This window comes from Sorex fumeus, unplaced genomic scaffold (assembly GCF_029834395.1).
Source record: "Sorex fumeus unplaced genomic scaffold, SorFum_2.1 ptg000047l, whole genome shotgun sequence".
NCBI classification, from domain to species: Eukaryota; Metazoa; Chordata; class Mammalia; order Eulipotyphla; family Soricidae; genus Sorex; species Sorex fumeus.
The window spans coordinates 23,112,138-23,135,403 of NW_026606104.1; the positions used below are offsets into that span (position 1 = coordinate 23,112,138).

Sequence of the window (23,266 nt, forward strand, 5' to 3'; positions counted from 1 at the left end):
CTGTTTTGGGGGGTTTTGCTTGTTTGTTGGTTTTTCCTTTTTGGGGGCACATAACTTCCAAGAAATAGATATTTCTATGAAGTTTACTTAAAAATTTATGAGCATGGTCTTGATGGGAAACTATGTATTTAGTAGTTGTCTACTGATTATTTTGGTTAGTTTACCTAGGACAATGTAAAGTAAGTAAAGGCCCTCCGGTTGATCATCGATTTGCTCAAGCGGGCCCAGTAACGTCTCCATTGGAGACTTTGTTGTTACTGTGTTTGGCATATCGAATACGTCACGGGGAGTTTGCCAGGCCTTGCCGTGCGCACGAGATACTCTCGGTTGCTTGCCGGGCTCTCCGAGAGGGGCGGAGGAACTGAACTCGGGTCGGCCATGTTGGCTGCGTGCAAGGCAAACGCCCTACCGCTGTGCTATCACTCCAGCCCCAAAGATTATATATACTGACATTTCAGAAAATCATAAAGTAATATACAAAATAATAAAATAATATAATGCATAGAAGAACTACTTTTGTAACTGCAGCCGTTGTAGCCTCTTTTAGTTCAAACTGTTGTAAATTATATGGGCTTTGGAGATATAGTAACTGAATTCATGGGTTTCAATTTCCAAGGAAAATAAAAGCTAAAATTGTACAACACTGGTCTTCTATGAAATTAAAATTCAGAATTAGGGATACATTAAAAAAGAAAACAGTAATATAAACTAGTCAGCAGGGTTCTAGATGCTCAAAAGTAATCTGAGGACAGAGACATGAATTTTACTTCATAAATATTCCAGAATCTATCCTTTATTATCACTTCAATTACAGAAACTTTACGTAAACATTTTTATAAATCTTCTTTAAATACTGAAAATTTCAAATGTATTATGTATTTATTTGAAAACTGTCTATTCAAGGAAAATATCATTTCAAATCACCACTAAAGTTTAAATGGAGGATTGGTTAGGTATACAGTGGATCAGGTGCTTGCCTTGCATGTAGTGTGAGTTGGTGATATGAATGTATTAATTTTAAGGGTTCTTTTAGAAGGTCTATTTCTAAAGAATAAAATTGAAGAGACTGATAGTGAAGAACGTTTGTAAAATTGAGATCTTCAGGACAAGTTGTTTAAAATATAACTGTATATATGCATTTTTCAAAATGGGAGAAAATTTATTGTTGAGTATATGAATTATTATACCTTTATTTTTTCTATACATGAAAAAATCCATAAAAATGAATTAAAGAAGTTCATTTTCTTTCAATTATTTTCCTTATTTTTTTCATGGTTAAACTTCTAATTCAAATTCACTATGCTTTTGCAAAATTTGCATCCTGTTCTATATTACTTGCCTAAAAAATCATTGCCAAATTTAGATACTCACACAAAGAACCAATACCAATATGTAATCTTGTTCAAGCCATTGATAATTCAATAATTTGAACAAGACTCAATCATATGATTCTTCTGTTTCATGTAATGTTAAATGAGGTTATTTCATGGTGATAAACAGCCATATGGGGCATTATTGAATGTTTTCAGAAAGCTTTCTTCTCTGGAGTTTTTGCCAGAATGTCTGGAAAGCTGGACTGCATATTCTTAGGACAGTTACCTTTCCTGTCTGCTCTAGATTTTTAATTTATTTTTAAATTTTTATTTATTATTATTTTATATTTTTAAATGAATCACTGTGAGATACAGCTATAGGTTTACAAACTTTATGATTACATTTCAGTCATACAATGATAAGTACCCATCCCTCCACCTGTGTTCCCAGTATCCCTTCTGCCACCCCCACTCTATCCCCCACTCTGTATTTTTTTTAAAGAAAATGAATGTCTACAAGAGAATAATTTTCACCAAATCCAAAATTAAAGTCCTCTTATAAATTTTCTTTTAAAAGTCCCAGGTTTTCACTTCTTCCTTTTTTATTGGGAAATTAATTTCTATCCCTCAATGGGAAATGTAGTAAATATTTAGCTGTGAGGGAAGAATGTCAGCAGTTCCATTGTATGACATGCTCTATGGTCAAGTGCCCAGCAGAGGAACCAAAGAGACAGGGGACCCACAGACTGATGGTCAAAATGGCCAGTTTGTTTCCAGAACCAAATGGCTTATTATAGAGAATCTGAGGGGGTTCAATGACTGCACATAGTTGTGATTTGTTTTAAAGTTGTTCATGAAAATTTATTGCATCCAATATTCCAACACTAATTTCACCACCATTATTTCCAATTTTCCCAAGCACCACCCATACCTGCTCCAATAGTAGGCCCTAAATACTTTATTTTTTATTCCTTCTTATGAATAATTCGCTAAAAATAATCAAAAACAATTTCTTTAGAAGAATGTGTGAAGGTTGTTTTATCTCACCCTGGAGCAATTAATCCCTTCTAAAAGAGATTGCTAACATTTTGTGATAGGTTAAACCTTGTGTATTAATATTCTCTTAATCAAGATTAGTTGCCTTCCACTTTACATCCCATCCAAGGTGGTGTGCTATACTTGGTGCACACTTCAGGAATTCTAAAATTCTTAATGGAGTGATACAGGTGGAGTTAAATTTTTAACTGTATGGTGACTTTGGGGCCCAGAAACATCTCAGTAGCTTGTTGATCCCTTTCAAGATTTATCTATCAGTTTCTGGATCATGGTCAGTAAATGAGTTTATATGATGCCAGAGGCAGTTCATGGGCATGACTACCAGACTTCTGAAAAAATAGAGGAATTGAAGGCTTCACCCATCCCAAACCCTCTGAGAGCCTGGAAATTTCAGACACAAAACCCGCACACCTGAGTTTTTTAACACATTCATTCCTGGATTAAGCTCATTTTAAACCTATAGAATCTGGCCATGAGCATGGTAGCAATTAGATTATAGAGGTTTCGGCTGACCTGGCTCTGTTTACACTGGTGATGGGCTTACCTGACCCCGTCCAGGATGCCCCGGATATGAGAATCAGCCTGGTGAGGGATCTGGAGGAATCTCTACTACTTGTTGATCTCTTTCGAGATTTATTTATGAGTGTGCATGTAGGTGTGACTGATCATTTACAGAGGTAAAGTGTTTCAATGAAGGGAACTCTTTGGGGGGGATTAACTCAAGGAGATGTTCTGTCTAAAACAATACTAACAAATTCACTCGGGCAACAAGCATCTATATTGCTTTTCTCTTTCCCTTGCTGTTAGCACATATTAAACAATTAAGTTTATTTCTTACTAATATGGATAAACACATTAAGCAATATAGATTCCAAAACTTAGTTATCTGGGGTTCAGAATTTAAGGTTTAAATTCAGCTGAGCTTTTACCATAAATCCCAGACTAAGTCTTCAAACTTTTCCTACTTTATATGGTCCTGTATTTTAGGTCATTATAACTTGTCAAGACAGTGTTTTATGATTTCTAGACCGTCCCATATTGAAGCCAGGGTAGCTTTGCTGTTTTTCCCTGGGTCCATCCAGAGATCCCTTGGTGGGACACAGATTTGGGGGGTGTTAGGAATCCTGAGTCAAGTAATTATGACAGATTCCCAGGAGAAAATATATTTTAGAGTCAGTCAACTCCCAAATATTAGGAGCACAGCATTAACAGTCTTTCTGTGTTTAAGCAATAACATTGTTCTATAGTAAGACATGAAAAGGTTCTAGGGGAAAGATAAAAGCAAGTAGTTCACTGTAGATACAAATTCCAGAGTTACCAGAAGGTTTGACTTTATAAGTAATTAAGCGTATTACTTTGACTTTATAAGTAATCAATTCCTCAATTTTAATAGCTAACAATGAGAGGTAAAGTACAAAGGAAAAGTGAAAGATAAACTCGGGATTAGGAATGCTCATGTGAGCACTGTAAGTTTCTCTGTGGGGGAAAAAACAGGACAATCCACTGATGAAGCCTAAAATACTCAGGGTTAATATCCAATATCTAGTTAACTTAAATCTATCACACTCAGATGTCTGATCACCCATTACTTATCCTTCTTCCATTTAAAAAATACATAGTGTCCTCTCAAAGCCAACCAGAAGTTATTGCATTACAGAATTAGTTTTAAGTTCAAATTCCATGAATTTTATATCTAAATCAAGTCTGGCTTAGAAAGTATTCCCCCAACTACATGTTTGCGCATAAAATCTACCTTCTGCCTCCCATGAATTTCAACATATTTATTATAATTTTCCATGTTTCTGTGAATTTGCCAGGTCTGGTTATGTAAGTTTATTAAATGCACTTGTATTTTGTTGCACCCTGTTTTAGTGAGCATTTAAAGGGATGGGAGAGGAGCTCCTAAGTGGTGCTCAGGAGGCTCAAGGAGTTGATTTCTGTAATTCTTGGCTAATCAGGCTGTGTGGAATCAGTGGACCAAGGATGCAGTGTTTCTCGGGTTTTGCAGTACTAGAGATTACCTGAGCCGCTCTCACGGTGTCAGGGGACCTCTGGTCTATTCCCTGTAATATTCATGTAATGTCCATGGGGACCATGTAGTCAGGGATCAAACTGGTTTCTGTTTTAAGCACGGCTTGTGCCTTAACCTCTCTACTATTTCTCTGGCCCCTTGTTTAACTCTGTTGTTGTTGTTGTTGTTATTTATAGTAATGCCAGCACATTTTTTAAAAAAAATGTTTAAAAAATGCTCAATAATGCCGCAACCAACATTTCAGTAAGAAAAAAAATCTTCATAGGGTTGGTGTAATGGTAAAACAGGTAGGGAACTTGCCTTGCATGCTGCTGACCCAGATTTGAAACCAACACCCCGTAGGATAATAGGATACCCTGCCCTCTCCTGGAGTAAACATGGATCCAGAGCCCTAACAACACAAAATGTGGCCCAAAAACAAACAAGAAGTTTATATAAAATCTGAGACAATCATGCAGTATACTGACATACAGCAGACATAAAGCAGACATATAACAACACGTATATGGCATTCATACTACTATGTGGTTTATATACTGTTATATGTTTATCTAGCATGTGTTTACTTATATTCCCCCATACAGACTCTTCAAATGACTTTTTTAGGTTTTCTCATACATGATATTCAAATTCCACACATAATGACTGATATGCCCCAAAGTAAGAGTTCTGAGAGAAAATAAGGGGCAAATATTCTTTAAGACAAGAATTTAAAATTGGGATAATGGTAACTTCCTCCAAAATATTTTGCTCAGCAGCTGTTCAGCCTCAATATTGTATCAAATTACTTTTTATGGTATACAACATCTTATTAAAACATTCCTTTACATGAGCCCTTATTATCGTTTTAGTCTATTAAGTATCACTTTGATACTCATTGAATACAGGATTTTGGTTTCAAATTTTACATGCTATTATTTTGAATAAATTACGGAAAGTCTTTATAGTACCACATATTTTATTCACACCAGAATTTTCACATCTTTCAACTAATGAACACCAAAAGGACTAGTGTTCATGAGATACATTCTATACTTAACCAATCTGGAAAACTATAAAAGTTTATATAAACAAAGACCTGCTTCAAACATCAGGATTAGTATTAGTTTTAAAAAATAATATATATTTAACTATTTTGCTTACTTAATGGGCTGGAGCAATAGCGGGTAGAGCGTTTCCCTTGCACGAGGCCGACCCAGGTTTGATTCCTCCACCCTTCTCTGAGAGCTACCGAGAGTATCTAGCCCACATGTCAAAACCTGGCAAGCTACCTGTGACATATCTGATATGCCAAACACAGTAACAACAAGTCTCACAATGGAGACATTACTGGGCCTGCTCCAGCAAATAGATGAACAATGGGAGGACAGTGCAGTGCAGTGCAGTGAAGTGCAGTGCAGTGCAGTGCTTACTTAACAGACCAAAGTTGTGGAAAACAATTTATAGTATGTTCTCATAGTTCTCTCTCTTTTTTTTATTTTGTTCTCACAGTTCTGAGAAGCCATGGCCTGGGATCACTGCTGGGTATTAATCCTAAAATGGGAAAATATTTTAAAAGTGAGATTGGTTATTATCTTACAACATCATTATAAGAAGCATTGAGATTTTGAACATACAACAAAGTCCACTTAAATGAACAGTCACAAAGAACTACAGATAAAATTAAACATTCATTTTATTATTCAAAGTATCTCTTAGTAATGCTTCCTGAAAATTACTTAATTCTCATAAGTAGACACAACTATATTACTTTACAAAGCAATTCATATGGACAAAGTGAGTGAAGGATTAATTATAGTCAATAAGCTTAGAAATATTAAAGGCAATGTATTCAATGTGTTCATTTAAAAATGAAATTTTGTGACCTCTCTCCCAACACTGCCATCCTGCATCATTGTTCTCTATCTTAATACCAAAATACTGTATTGAAAATATGTACACTCATTCCATTCACAATTAAGTGGGATTTAACTTTCAAACATGAGAAAACCTCAATGTCTAAAAAGAACCATATTAAAGAGTTATACAGACTACCTCTGAAGTCTCAAGATGATACTATTGGAAAAATTGAGACTTGCAATTACTTTTTTTGTTTGTTTGGAATTAAAACACTTTAATTAAAAAAGCACAAGTGGATGATAAAGTGTGTAGAAACTGAAAATTTACAAACTATTTAAAACCTGGAATCGGTGACTGTTCAGAAACTACACAGATGGATCATGGGTGGTGGTGAACAGCAGAATGAATTATGGATTAATCTGCATTGTTCTAGCTGCTCCCCATGCCACCCGTCTCTGAGGAAAGCCTGACATTAATAAGATATTGAACCAAGCTAATGATGGCAGCAGATCCAGTGATGGTAACCTGCCTATCAGTAGATCCTTCCACTGGGTTCGCAATTTTGATCTCCACCCCAGGCATCTGACGGATGGATCTCATTGATTTTGGCACCTTGACACCCGATTATGCAGACAATCAAATCGTTTGGAATGGTGAGTTCATGAGAAGTAGTCTGATGCACCCAAACCTGAAGTAGTCTGATGCACCCAAACCTGCACTGAATCCAATGTTGCCATGCGTCATAGGAAAATGTTGCATTGCCAATTGGTGCAGCCTGGTCAAATCCAGCTGTGTAATTGCATACTGTCTTTGAATGGTATAGGCCTCTAGAGATGGTCCCTCCAGGTCAGGGTTGAGGCACATGGATGGGGTTGTGTGGGGATAGCTCTCATTGTCGCTGCCTGTGGTGTACCTACCCTGACCACCTGCAGAGATGACTGGAGAACTGGATGTCTTGGGCCGGTACGGGATGACCCTTGGAGGGGCCTCCAACATGACCATAAAGATCTGTTTCACACACTCAGTGATAGATTGTGGGATGCCAGCTGTATGACTGAACAACTTTGTAAGGGTCTATCTCACAGTGATTCAATAAAAATGTTTTTTTTTTTAAAAAAAAAAAGAATTTTCAAGCTAATAAAAAAAAAAGAGGGACAGGTCAGCCCCTCCTGCTCTGCGGTCATCCCCACCCTCCCCCATCCTCCACGGCAGAGAATATTCCCCATACTCTTAACTGTCGTTATTTTTAATTGAAACAAAACATTCCTATTTCCATCATTGTGTTATAATTTATGGGATTTCTATACCCATAATGATTGAAAGTTTAGATTATCAAGTATTTCATAGGAATCGTCTTAAACAGTGTAAAATGTTTACTTAGGTTAATTTTGTACACTATCTTGAGGCAGTTTTTTTATAACCCCAGTCATTTATTTAAATTTGCCTTTAGTTCTTTTAAAATTATAACAATTTTAGAGCAATCTCATCTCTATTTATTCATCTAGAAGTTAAAAGTATTTTTATTAGATTTTATTCTTTCTATATTGAATTCCTACTTTTTTGAGCATCATTTTGAGTGCCTGTCACCTACAAATTCAACATATTAATGTGTCTGAGTCACATTATGAATTATTGAAGTCTAAATCATCCCATCAATCCTCAGGTTGAAGTTTTTAGTGTTTTGATGCAATATTCTCCTTTTGAACATTAAACTTAAAAGCAACCACTTATTTAATTTTCTTTCTATAATAAATTAATTAAAATTAATTAATAAAGTAGAATTAGAGGTGTTAAGATAGTTAAAAGCTAAATTTTAACTGAAATCTACACTTCTAAAGTTACAGGTGTTCCTATTTGAGTATTTGAGACTTGAAATCATGTATTACCAAGTAACAAACCATTTCAAAACATTTTGGGTTGATATACCTTAATTTATTTCTGGACTAATAAATACCCCAAAACAAGGAAAACAAAGAACATGAGAAGTAGTACTCAGAAGGAAACATACCTATTGAGGGGTTGGGAGATAGGTCAGAAAGAGGACATAGTCTATGATGGAGGAAAGCATTCAACAGCAAGTCAGAGTTGGTGCTGAAAGGTGGTAGAGTGTAATGTATAAAATTCTATCAACAACCATACTGTAACTATAGTGCAAAAGCTTATATTTAAAAAAAATGTGCCTCTTATACAAGCAGACTGGATGGGAAGCAAAAAGGGGTTGGGAGGGAGTATTGGTAGAGGGAAGTGAACACTGATGAAAGGATCAATGTTAAAACGTTATGTACCTATGGGGCTGGAGAGATAGCACAGTGGGTAGTGCATTTGCCTTGCAAGCGGCCGACCCGGGTTCAATTCCCAGCAACCCATCTGGTCCCCTGAGCACCGCCAGGAGTAACTCCTGAGTGCAGAGCCAGGAGTAACCCCTTGCATTGCCAGGCGTAACCGCCCCCCCAAAAAAGGAAAAAAAAACGTTATGTACCTGAAATCAAACCCAATTGTGAATGACTTTGTCATTTCATGGTGACTAAATAATATATACATGTATATACCTTAATTCATAATTTATTATAATTCCTTGAGTTATTAGAAAAAATGATATGTTGGTTCAACCTACACAAACTAATCAGTTGCATTGAGCTACAGGCCAATAGGTGACTGACCTCAGTTGGTTGATGGGAAGAGTTGTGCCTTTTCTCTGAGATGTTATTTTATGACCCTATGGGGTCTTCATTGATTTCTGAAGGTTATGTTCATCTCAGAAATTCAAAAAAACTAGGACAGCTGCATATTTGGTGGAGTCCATTAAAAATTAAGGGGGAATTGTTCAAAAATTATTAAGTTTAGAGATGATCACTTGATCACTTGACATTCCGTTGCTCATCAATTTGCTCGAGTGGGCACCAGTAATGTCTTCATTCATCCCTGATCTGTATTAGTGTAGCCCAATTGCATCTGCTTGCTCCAAGAATACAAAGCGCCTCAAATCGTTCATTTAGGGTCTTGATGAAGAAGTCTGACCATCTTGTAGGTGAGCAGCCACGTGATCTTTTGATGTCCCTTGGAATCCAGTAGGTAGTGGCTCGAGTCCAGTGGTCATCTCCAAATCGCATTACGTGTCCAGCCCATCTGATTTTCAACGCCTTAGAAAACGAGACGGCGTCGCTGATTTTTGATCGTCAATGGAGGTCAGAACTCTGGATTCCTTCTCTCACTTGAGTAAAGTGTCATATTCCAAACATAGCTCTTTTGATTCCTCTTTGGGAGACCCGAATGCATTCTCAACCTACTAATGCAGGAAGAACAGTGGAGTGGAAGAGATGTGCCCAGAGTTGAAGTTTCTTCATCCTCTTAGCTATTTCTTTGACGCTCTTGAAGAGAGTCGCTCTCTTCCTCCTGCACAATTCAGGTGCCAGATCGTTCATCATTTTGAGTTTTCAACCTAGGTACACATAACTGCTGCATTTGGAGATGTTCATTCTGTCGAGAGCGAATGGAATGTTAGTAACTAGTCATTTCTCATAAACATTGTCTTTGTGGGATTCAGCTGCAGTCCAACCTTTCCACACTCATGGTTGAACATATTAAATATATTAAACTTAGCACAGACTTTTGAAAGTTTGGGACTTTTCAAAATTTTCAAGCTGGGAACTACATAGTCCAGAAAACAAAGAAGTGAGTCCTAGAAATGAACAACACTGAAAACTATAACATTTCTTGGAGTTTTGGTTTAAAGTCACACATCTTCACATATTTCAAAGTCTTTGACCGCAAGACCAGAGCACATTCTAAGGAGTAGACCAAAATTACAGAAAAAGTATGTTATTAAATTTTACATTATATTGCAATTGATGTTTAATGTCACACTTTGTTTGGATTGATGGTATACCTGGTGGTACTCAGGGTTTAATTCTTGCTCTGTACTCGAGGAACACTTCTGGCAGTGCTGGGCCAATATACGGATCAAGATGGAGTCAACAATGTAAAAGGCAAGCACCTTAGCACCTGTTTCATTGCTTTGTCCTACTTTTCCTGTATTATTTATTCGTTTTTATAATTTTCTTTATTTCAACAAAGATAATTAATCTTTAAACACTACTTATTTAATAAAGTTGAATTCATCCTGTCATTTACCATCCTTTTCAGTAAACTTTAATACTTTTTAAACTATGGTGGATGATTGAAAATAAGGTAAGGTAAAGGTAAAGGCCCTCCCGTTGATTGTCGATTTGCTCGAGCGGGCCCAGTAACGTCTCCATTGGAGACTTTGTTGTTACTGTGTCCGGCATATCAAATGAAAATAGAGAAATAAAATTATCTTTTAAAATTCTATAGTTTAAAAATCAACCGATGCTGGCGTGGATGTGGCGAAAAAGGGACACTCCTTCACTGTTGGTGGGAATGTCGACTGGTTCAGCCCTTCTGGAAAACAGTATGGACGATTCTCAAAAAATTAGAAATTGAGCTCCCATTTGACCCAGCAATACCACTCCTGGGAATATATCCCAGAGAGGCAAAAATGTATAGTCGAAGTGACATCTGCACTTGTTTGTTCATTGCAGCACTCTTTACAATAGCCAGAAACTGGAAGAAACCTGAATGCCCAAGAACAGATGACTGGTTAAAGAAACTTTGGTACATCTACACAATGGAGTACTATGTAGCTGTTAGAAAAGATGAAGTCATGAAATTTACATACAAGTGGTACAACATGGAAAGTATCATGCTAAGAGAAATGAGTCAGAAAGAGAGGGATAGACATAGAAAGATTGCATTCATCTGGGGGATATAAATTAACAAAATATGAGATTAATACCCAAGAATAACTGAGATCAGCACCAGGAGGATTACTTCATAGCTTAGAGGCCAGCCGGGCATTCTAGGGAAAAGGGCAGCTCAGATAGAGAAGGGAGCACCAAATAAAGGGTGTTTGGAGGATCCTCCCAGGAGGGGAGATGCATGTCGAAAGTAGACTATGGACTGAACATGTTTGCCACTCAATGCCTCTTTTGCAGACTACAACACTCAAAAGGAGAGAGAGAACACAAGGGATTGCCCTGCCACAGAGGCAGGGGGGGATAAGAGGATGGGGGTGGGAGGGATATTATCCATGGTGGTGGAAAATGGGCGCTGGTGGAGGGATGGGTATTTGATCATTGTATAATCGAAACCCAAGCACAAAAAATTGTAAATCTACAACTGTACCTCATGGTGTTTCACTAATAAAAAAAATTCTATAGTTTAAAAAGGAAATTACATTTGGTAATAAAGAGATATATCGAGGGGTCATTAAGTTAGCAGACTATAAAGACTTGACTGGTAAATAATTTATTATAGATGAGTTCCTGGGTGAGTATATATGGATATGGAGATATTAATTTCCACCAAACAGAATTTCCTGAATCCTAGATTAGAATCAACCACTATAGAACATCAGAACACACGTTTGCTCAAGTGAGAATTATCCTCTAGGTGTGCAAACTATATCAGACATATTTTTTATGTGTAAGTGAAAAAAAGCCACTTGTTTTCTTTAAAGAGAACAGAAGTGAAGAACTTTGAACACCAAAATCTTTAAATTTTAGGAAGAAAGGACAAATCTAGGGTGATGTCATTTTCATCTAGAGCCTTCTTTGCCTTAAGAGAAAGCTGCTACAATACCAAAAATTTCAAGTTCCTAACCGGAAGATCCAAGGAAACTTAAATCTTGAAAGACTCCATTTTTCTATCACCACTTGGAAGTTTAATATTTAGATACAGTCTTATGATTTTAGTAACATTTCTTAAGTGCGACTCTATCAATAAAAGAATGGATCCTATGTATCTCCCATGTATCAACTCAGTTTTTCTTTGTTTCCAGCTTGGGGGAATGGTAGAGATCAATATATACAGAGGTGCTCTACTGATGAACACTTTTCATGGCCATTCATCAAATCTGATCTTCCAAGAACATTCTATTACATCTCCTCTATATTCTTACTCTATTTGTACTGTCTTCCTTTTCTTGATATCTAAAAAATCTAAAAGGATAATTTTGAACCTTAGAATCACTGTCCTCATACTTGTACAAGATCAAAGGATTGTTAATAGAAAGAAATTGGACATGCTATATTTTATGATAATTGTAGAGACTTTGTTGCCTTATTACTAAGGAGGGAATACAGTTTAGTAACTGAGGAGTGTAGAAGGTTCCCTGGGGTCTTCCAGTAAGAACTCCAAATTTTCGTTGTGATTGCAGTTTTCCAACTTGAAAAAGACACAAAGGGAGAGGCAAGGAGAGCAGTGATGTCTGTTACCAACTCAGGGTAATTGAGAAATTGGATCATTCTGCTGAGAGGGCACCAAAGAGAAGAAAACCCATTAGTAGATGAGGGTGAAAAACCTGGGGAGCGACCAGATTGCCAAAGTGTGGATCTAGCCGCACTGAAAGCAGGCATGAGACAGAGCCCCCCACAGCTTCAGCCAGAAGGACTCCTTTCTTGTCCTAATGCTGATCATGACGAAGACTGAGGACATTTAACAGGCTGGGCTTACTGGGAATTTTCAGCTTTCCATATGCTATTTACCGCTGCCAGGCTGCATTACGTTAATTAAACCTCTTCCTCCAACACAGCTATTACAAAAGTCTGCCAAAGTCCAACACAGTGTACGGGCCCAGGAAGGCAGAATAGGGACTCTGCCAAGAGATGAGAGTAATCCCAAACTAACTCACCCCGAGATTTGGGAAGGAGAGAGTATAATAAACACAAGATTAACTGGTTTCTATTCTTACAGTGAAACAATATGCTGAGTCCCTGAAAAAGCACTGTGTGAGTAGATTCCTTGGAGCCAAATTTACTAATTAGAATATTCTCAAATGACCCTACATCTCTTGCCAAGGACTGCAGTGAAGAAGAGTAGATGAGTGCCCTCTTCTGCAGGATTGTGCTTACATACCTCCCTGAGATGAAGTGGTATAAAATGAAAAGTTTTGCATGAGCACTGAAAAACAATGATACTGAAAAGTTGAAGAAGACCCTTGCCTAGAAATTTATTACTAAAATAATTTGTCCGTATGACAGCAATATTAGGTAGATGAGACTTTTCTTTTTGCTAATTATGTCAGTATAGAAGAAAGTAAACTTGTGACAATGAGTCGTGGTTGTGTGCAGAAAGATATATACAAATTGGAAGAAAGAGAACACAGATAAGAAAAACAAGTAAAGTAAAAGTAAAGGCCCTCCCGTTGTTCATCGATTTGCTCGAGCGGGCCCAGTAACATCTCCATTGGAGACTTTGTTATTACTGTGTTTGGCATATCGAATACGTCACAGGGAGCTTGCCAGGCTCTGCTGTGCGGACAAGATACTCTCAGTAGCTTGCCGGGCTCTCCGAGAGGGGCGGAGGAATCGAACTCGGGTTGGCCATGTTGGCTGCGTGCAAGGCAAACGCCCTACCACTGTGCTATCGCTCCAGCCCAAGAAAAACAAAACTATATAAAAAAATTTTTTAAAAAGCACCTTTACCCAAAGACAAATCCTCAAATCTATGTTTATTTTCAACAAAGGAGCTGAGTACATGAAGTTGAGTAAATATAGCCTCTTCAACAAATAGTTTTGAAAAATTAGATAATCCCATATAGAAAAATAAAGTTGGATTCAGATTTTATTCTTGACACAAACATCAACTCACAGTGTATCTAAGGCTTTGAGATCAGATCAAATCAAAATCCATTAAATATATTGAGGAAAATAGAAGTAGAAGACTCCAAGATTTAAACTTTAATGGTATTTATAATGATATGATTTCTTTTGCAAAGACAACAGAAACAAAAATAAACAAATGGGACTACATCAGATTAAAAAGTTTCTGCTGGGAAAAAAAAGATTAAAACTAAAAGATTCCCAACTGATCACGATCACGATGATCTGTTGATCATCAATTTCCTAGAGCAGGCACCAGTAACATCTCCTTCGTCCTCGCCCTTGAAATTTTAGAAAGTGCCATATTCAAGGCTCTTTCAGGGTCAGGACAATGAGGCCCATCATTATTTCTCATTTTTGGCATATTGAGCACTCCACGGGGAGTTTGCCAGTCTCTGCTGTGTGGGCAGAATGGTCTCGGTAGCCTGCTGGGTTCTCCAGAGTAAGAACTAGATAATAAGATGCTTCCGGGAGCTGGGTTTTACAGTCTCTGGTTCTTGGCCATTGATGGGAGTACCTGGCACCAGGGGCAGTTGATGGGTGTGACACCTACCTACTGGAAGATGGGGGATCTGGGTGGAGGAGGCCTAGTCCTGATACGAGCAGGCTTAAAGATCTCAGCTCTGGGACCCGCATGCCTTTGTTCCTCTGCTGGTTCCTTCATAAGTGTGGAGAGTGGTCTTAGCATGGCTGTGGCTGGTTCCGGAGGTCTTCAGTTGCTAGGGCTCTGCTAGGGGCAGGGAGGGAAACTCAACCCATCCCCTCCAAAGGGCCCCGGTGAGGACAGTCAGGTGCGGGCGCAGGAGACTCTGCCCTATGGAAAAAAAAAAAACATAAGATTAAAACTAAAAGATTCCCAACTGAATGGGAGAAAATATTAAGGAAATAAGAAAATATTTGGTCAAAACACCAAATAAAGTATTGATATTCAAGTTACAGAAATAACTCACAAAACTCAATAACAAAAATCCAAAGACCCAATCAAAAACTTGGAAGAGGACAATTTTACCCCTTTTACCCTCACCAATTCCAAGGGTTCTTGGGTCTTTATATTTTCTCCAATATGTCTATTCTAACCCTTATATACAAATGGGAATATTAGGTATGGAACTGCATGAACAGTGAAATAACATCCTAAGCACAGACATTATTCGATTGATACATTTTGAACGAGTACTGCTTGTTGAAAACAACAAATTACATAAGATCTCAGATATTTGGAAGGCTGAATCTCAAATTATAGTACCCACAAATCTTTAGGAACAATTATGAAATAAAGTATTTAACCTGCTCTGGCAGATAAGAAAACAAGTCCTGAAAAATCATAAAGTTTAAATAAATCTGCAAGCCTCAATGTTGAGACTCTCAAATCAAAGCCTCATACAACAGTCATGGAAATAAAGCAATCACTGGAAGAAAGATTCAAGCAATTTTAGGATGAACACTAGATGAGGAAATGTATCCCGATAAAGGGGAAATGCCTAGGTCACCCTTGACCTAATTGTTTAGAGAAGGACAGAGAAGGAAAGAAATCAAGGGCAAGGGGTAGAAATGAGAAGAAGAGAATGGAAAGTAATGAGGAACATGGTTAGAGCTTCAGTTTTACTGACGATATGGATGAGTGTTATTCCCAAAACACAGAATCATCAAGACTGAAAACATGAAATCTAAGATGAAAATCTAGACTGGAACTTGGTAATGTCCCTCTCAAATTGGCAGACAGGGGATGAGTCTTGAGTTGGGGCGTTGGGAGGGAATATGGGAACACTGGTGGAGGGAAGTTGATACTGGTGCTGTGAGTAGTGTTGAAATATTATATTTCTAAAACTCAACTATCAATAACTTTGTAAATCAGGGTTTTTATATTTTTTTAAATTTTAATTTTTTTAATTTTTAAAAATTTTAATTAAATTTTTAAAAATTACCAAAAAAAATCCCCTGAGCGCTGCTGAGTATGGCCCAGAAATCAAAGTGGGGGAAAACTTATTTCAAGATTGGAGTTCTGTGTATTAATTTTATGCATAAATATTTATTTATTTTAAATGTTCACTATGCCTAATGAACTATTTGATGGGATTTCCTATTGATCTTTACCTTTGAAATTAAATTTTGGTTAGAAGTGTGCCAAATTTACATTGAAAATTAGTTTATATTAAAGTGTGAATTGTTTGTGCAATTTCTCATTTTAGTAAATACACCAAATTTAAGCATAGACTACCATTTCAACAGTGTTTGGTATACAATACAGCACTGTTATCTGTATGCATAATGTTAACCAACATATATTTAGAACGTGTTCATCTTCTATAACTGAAATTGCATGCTATTGATTTATAACTCCCCATTTGTCTCTGCCACTAGAAACCACCTTGCAAGTCTATGATTTTATTAGTTTGATCTTTAAAAAAATCTTATATAAGTGAGTCATGCAATACTTGTCCTTCTATAACTGACATATTTCTCTAAGCTTAACGTCCTTCAGGTTCAATCCATGTTTTAACTTATATTACAGGCTATCTTAATAGAGACATGTTTGTCATGTTTGTTTTGTTTGTTTGGGGCATCACACCCAAGTGGAGATATTTCTAGCTCTCTGTTCAAGAGAGAATCCTGGTGATGGTTTAAGGACCAAATGTAGTGTTGAGGACTTGAGCCACGGTCATCAAGATGTAACTAAGTGTGTTAACCCCTGTACTATCTTTATGGCACTTAAAATAGTTTCTGAACAATTATAGAAAACATTAAATTTAAAATGATCAGAAATATAAGAGCAAGTAAAATACTCTCTAGGCAAAGACCAAATATGTTAGAAAATAAAAGCATTCTCTTGACTTTGAAGCTGATCATTCAACAAATTTGGAGTTTGCTAGATTTTCTGGTTTGTTCAGCCCCAGGCCATAAGTTTTGAATTCTGTTGCTCTTGAGGCTCAAAGCAATTTATGGCGAAAATAAACAAAAATGAGACTCACTGATCGAAAGTCTAATTCTAGAGTTACTCTATTTTCTCCAGTGTTATATGCCTTAGTTCTGATGGAAATTCACTGCAGAGGCAACTATAACCAAAATGAATGTACTGAATTTGGAATCAGAAGCCTCAATTTATCACTGAGTATGTTCATTTACTAGCTAAGGAAGGGTGAGAACTCTGGATTAGAATATATATTGGTTAAATCATTGTTTTATTAATACACAGAGATAAATCTAAAAAGCATATATTTAACAAAAGACTTCTAATTGTGGAAAGGTGAATAATGTGTATAATGTATAACAATTTCAAGAAGAAGAAATTTACAGAAGAAACTAATCTGCAGTGAAAGAAGTAGGAAGAGTGATTGCTGGAGATTATGATGGTAAGGTAAGATCAGAGATAAAAATTGACTGGAAATAAATGAAGTAAATTGCTCAATGATGGATATGTTTGATATTCTGATCATGGGATGGTCCCTTGGGTTTATATTTGATTAAAATTTCCATGAAAAGGGCTGTATTATAGTACAGTAGGTAGGGTGCTTTTCTAGCATACAGCAAAACAGGGTTCTATTTCTGCCACCCCAAGTTATGCCAGGAGTGATCCCTGAGCTCATTGCTAGAAAGCCTTGAGAAACTTCTCAAGACTTTTATTAACTTTGTGGTCCAAAAATCAATAACAACAACAACAACAACAAATCTGCTTTTATTGATTTTGTGGTCCAAAATCAATAACAACAACAACAACAACAAACTTGCCATGTAGCAATCAGGATTTGAATATTGCTTTCACATAAGTTATATCTCAAAAAGACACTGAAAAACATACATGAAAACTGAACAAACAATATACAAGTATAAAAAGGCTTATATTAAAGAAAGCAAAGTCCAAATCTGCATGAAAGAATAAAAATGTGCTTTGGGATTACTGCATCCCTAACTTAGTCTGTTGAGAAAAACAGAATTATTAACTAGAATAAGAGACAGAAAATTTATTTTATTTATTTATTTTCTTGAGTGAGGAGAAAGAGTTTTAGTCACATCTGGTGATACACAGGGGTTACTCCCGGCTCTGCAGTCAGGAATTGCTCCTGGTGGTACTCAGGGGATCATCTGGAATACCACATTGGCTGTCTGCAAGACAAACACCCTACACATTGTATTACCACTCTAGCCCTCATAAAAATTGTTTAAATAGAACGTCTTTCTTGATAACCATGGGTCAGTCTATCCACATTATTTTAATTTATATGTCATTGTTATTGATTCAAGAAGTTCACAAATGACCTGGGTAGACCATACTCAGGGACCCAGGCAGAGAGCTCAGTGCTAGGACCCAATCTTAGGCTTTACAATCAACCTCAGGACTCTGAACATGCAAAACATGTACCTCTGACTCCTGATCCATTGTGCCTCTGGTTCCTACCCATTGTTTTCTTGACTCTCAAAAACCAAATTGTTTTTTAGTGCATACTAAGGATTCATTAAACAAACAAAATACATTTTTAGAAAATTTAGAAAATTATTTTTCTATCTGAATATACCTAAGTATGTTTTGCAAAAAATATTAAAGTAGGATTGCACAATATCCAAATATTTGTTGTAGGCGGGTAGGTACTGTCCATATTTACTGTATTTATTATGTACTGCCTGATGTTTTGTCATTTTTGTCTTCTCATTTTAACTTCTCATTTAAGGGGAGACTGCAATCCTCTCCCCTTCCCTGCCCCAACATTCAATGTGTTGCTAGGAAATCCCTTACCAGAGAAAGGCCATATCACATGCAAATACTTTGGGGAGATATGATTCAGAAATGAAATATAATTACTCATTAATAATCAAAGAAAATGGATCTAAGATTTCCATTTCATCTCCTTGCCATTTCAAGATTTTTACACCATTAAAATACTCATATTGTAATATAACCAAGTAATATTACATTTTATTAGTTCACATTTTAATATGACATTTATATTCCATTTTCTATTTCACTAGTTGTCATGTATATTCTTATTGTTTTCCTATTCCTCGTTTTGCCAATAGTGCTTTTTAATAAGATTTTTCTTATAAAGTCAAATCTAAGATGTTTTGATGTTCTGTATAATCAATTTTCCAGTTTCTGTAATGATGGCTTTATAACATTCGATGCTGACTTTATTGCCTTTGTTTTCATTTTAAAACTATTATAAGAATTGAAAATATAAATGCAAGTGTATAGTTTTCCATATCACTGCAAACTTTAAAATTCAGAGCTTTTGCAGAGCACTTTGTAAAAACATGACAATATAATCAGAAACTTAAATGATGGATTTTTTTATAGAGGACTGTTTTTGTAATATAAACTTAAAAATATAGAGTGTATAACCTGGATGTTCATACTTCTGGGGAACAAGAATGTTTTTTTACTCTCTCAGCATCATTTCCCACTGGAGTTAGTTAACAAAACTATGTCTAATGATAGTCTCAAATTATCTAAAAAATTAAGTACCTACCAATCAACAAATTACTCTAGCACCAATTAAATTGTTGAAATCTTTAATTGCCTCACTGATTTTTCATCATTGGAAACATGCATATACACATATACTCACAAATGAGAATTAGTGTCAGAAGCCTAGAGCATATTGTATCGCAATGTTATAGGCAGAACTGTTTCTGAAATATTTTTGTTCCTGGAACAACCCCTTTAAGTATAAGATTTCAGGCCATTGTTTCTTAACTCTAACTATATATAAAAAAAATTTGGTGTAATGCCACTTTCATTCTCCAACATGAAATTCACAAGAAATAACATCTATCAATATTCTTTTAAAGAAATAAATCATTAGCTGTAATATGAATGATAATTATACAGAAATTAAATATATAACAAAGTGCTATACATTTGGCATGCAAATTTTATGTATGATTAGTCTAGTAATCACAATGACAGGTGTTTTCTCATATAGATATCATCACTGTAAATGCTACAATTTAAAATGCAAATTGGGGACAAGGGAGATAGTTTAAAGGACTGGACCACATGCTTTGTATATCTGAGCCCTGGTTTTAATTCCTGGCAATACATGCCACTAAAAATTGCAGGAAGCAACCACTAAACACCACAAATTGAGCCAAAAAAAACAGCAAGAAAGTAAACTGATAACTCAGGAAATGACTCAAATGATAAAGCAAATTCCTTGCATGTTTGAGACTCGGGTTTGATCCCAGGTACCACTAGTTCCTCACCTCTCATGTGCTGAGAAAATATATATGCCCTAAAATTACTCTGAGAAATACACAAGCATAATTGTTATCTGCAAATATGTCTTTTCTTTTCATGGGTATCAGTGGAGTATCAGAAAATTACACAGACCCATATTATCAGTCACTCTACAGAACTTTTCCAAATAGCATAAATATCAAGGATCTCTGACAACTACCCACTAAATTTTAAAGAGCATTACCTTTCCACTACTTATGACAAATGTCCCAAAACACTGCACACCTAGTAAAAAAACATTGCTTTAAATAAATAGTAAGCTACCCCTTTGCTACTATGATCAGGGCACACATCTTTAACAACAAAGCATTATAAGAGAGCTTCCCTTCCATTTTTCTCTCTTGCTTTTTGCCTTAAGAGTCTTTAATATAATGGAGAGAATCATCTTCTACACTCTCATTTTCACTTCTTTTATATCACAGTAAGACTAAAAATAAATAGCTTGAAGACAAGGTGGGCAAAACGCTCCACAACATTGAAGCAAACGGTGTCTTCAAAGATGACACGCCACTGGCCAAGCAAGTGAAAACAGAGGTAGACAAATGGGACTATCTTAAACTAAGAAGCTTCTGCACCTCAAAAGATGCAATTACCAGAATACAAAGACAGTCTACAGAATGGGAAAGGATATCCCAATACCCATCCAACAAGAAGTTAATATCAAGGATATACAATGTACTGGTTGAACTCCACAAGAAGAAAACATCCAACCCCATCGAAAAATGGGGCGACAAAATGAACAGAAAATTTCGCAAAGAAGAAATCCGAATAGCAAAAAGGCACATGAGAAAATGCTCTACAACACTAATCATCAGGGAGATGCAAATCAAAAGAACAATGAGATTTCATATCACACCACAGAGACTGGACCACATCCAAAAGAAAAAAAACAACCGGTGTTGGCGTGGATGTAGCGAGAAAGGGACCCTCCTTCACTGCTGGTGTGAATGCTGATTGGTTCAGCCCTTTTGGAAAACAGTATGGATGATTCTCAAAAAATTAGAAACTGAGCTCCCATTTGACCCAGCAATACCACTCCTTGGAACATATCCCGGAGAGGCACAAAAGTACAGTTGAAATGACATCTGCACTTGTTTGTTCATTGCAGCACTCTTTACAATAGCCAGAAACTGGAAGAAACCTGAATGCCCAAGAACAGATGACTGGTTAAAGAAACTTCGGTGTAGAAACAATGGAATAGTACGAAGCTGTTAGAAAAGGTGAAGTCATGAAATTTACATAGAAGTGGTTCTACATTGAAAGTATCACGTTAAGTGAAATGAGCCAGAAAGAGAGGGACAGACATAGAAAGACTTCACTCATCTGGGAAATAGAAAGTAGCAGAATGGGAGTCAAATGCCCGAGAATAATTGAGATAAGTACCAGGAGGTCTGCTCCAGGGCTTGAAAACCAGCCTCACATGCTGGGGGGAAAGGCAGCTCAGATAGAGAAGGGAACACCAAGTAAAGGATGTTTGTAGGACACTCTTGGGATGTGAGATGCGTGCTGAAAATAGACTATAGACCAAACACGATGGCCACTCAAAACCTCTATTACAAACTATAAGCTCTAAAAGGAAAGAGTGAGCAAAAGGGAATGCTCTGCCAGAGACGGGGTGGGGGGGGGGATGGGGTGTGGGGATGGGAGGGCTACTAGTATCATTGGCGGTGGAGAATGGGCACTGGTGGAGGAATGGGTATTGTATAACTGAATGGATGGATCATTGTATAACTGAAACCCAAGCACGAAAGTTTGTAAGTTTACAACTGTATCTAATGGTGTTTCACTAATAAAAAAAAAGAAAATGAATCTTTAAAAAAATAAATAAATCACTTGATCACTTGACTTCCCATTAATCATTGATTTGCTCAAGCAGGCGCCAGTAATGTCTCTATTTGTCCCTGTCACGTGCTAGTGTAGCCCAATGGCATTTGTTCATTCTAGGAACATGAAGAACCTCAAACTGATCATTCAGGGTCTTGACAAAGAAGTCCGACCATCTTGTAGGTGGGCAGCCTTGCGGTCTTTTGACATCCCATAGGAATCTAGTCAGTAACGGCTCTAGTACAGCAGTTGACTCCAAATCTCATTACGTGTCCAGCCCATCTGATTTTTGACGCCTTGGCAAAGGAGACAGCGTCCCTGATTCTTGACCATCTATGGAGGTCTGAACTCTTGATTCTTTCTTTCATTTGAGTGAAACGTGATACTCCAAGCATAACTCTTTAGATTCCTCTTTGGGAGACCCAAATAGTGCTCTCATCCTGTTTTTTTTTTGTAGGGCCCAGATATATGAGGCGTATGTTAATGCAGGAAGAAAAGTGGAATTAAAGAAATGTGCCCAAAGCCGGAGGTTCTGCATCCTCTTAGCTATTTCTTCGACTGCCCTCCAACATCCTGATGGATCTATCACATCTTCCAGAAGGGCAGTGGAGAAGATTATCTGACTTCTATTCAGATCTCTTTGATAGCCACATCCACCTGCCCACATACCAAATTCCGCAGGATGGTATGTCGTTCCCAATGTTCTCACTTCTGAAATCCGACATGCCATTTCGTCAGTAAAGAAATAAACAGCACCTGGCCCAGAAAAGGTCGGACCTGAACACCTGAAGAACCTATCATCAGTACTCATCAATACACTGGCTCGGCTCTTCACACGCTACCTGTCTGAATGCAAGGTTCCATCACAATGGAAAATCAGCAGGACTGTACTACTGTACAAGAAGGGAGACATCCACAACATTGGCAAATATCACCCGATCTGCCTATTGTCTGTCATCTACAAGCTGTTCACTCAAGTCATCCTGAACAGGATTGGCAGAACTCTAGATGAAGGGCAACCATGCGAGCAAGCCAGCTTCCGAAAAGGATTCAGCACCATCAATTATATCCACATGATAACCAAGTTCATTGAGTTTTTGGGGGACTTCAAAATACCTCTGTCTAATGTTCATTGGTTTAAAGAAGGCCTTTGATTCCATTGAGACGGAAGCAGTCATTGAAGCCCTAGCCAATCAGGGCATTCAAACTCAATACATCAGAATCCTCCGTGAGCTGTATTATGGATTCACTACCAGGATTTCACCATTCTACAAAGAAGTGATCATTGATGTCA

General features: G+C 37.0%; 1 pseudogene; it reads right to left on the reverse strand.

Moving 5' to 3' along the window:
* Positions 1-6,506: 6,506 nt before the first annotated feature.
* The window catches only part of LOC130031527 (poly(rC)-binding protein 2-like), a 55,514-nt pseudogene continuing 38,754 nt past the window's right edge, over positions 6,507-23,266 (reverse strand).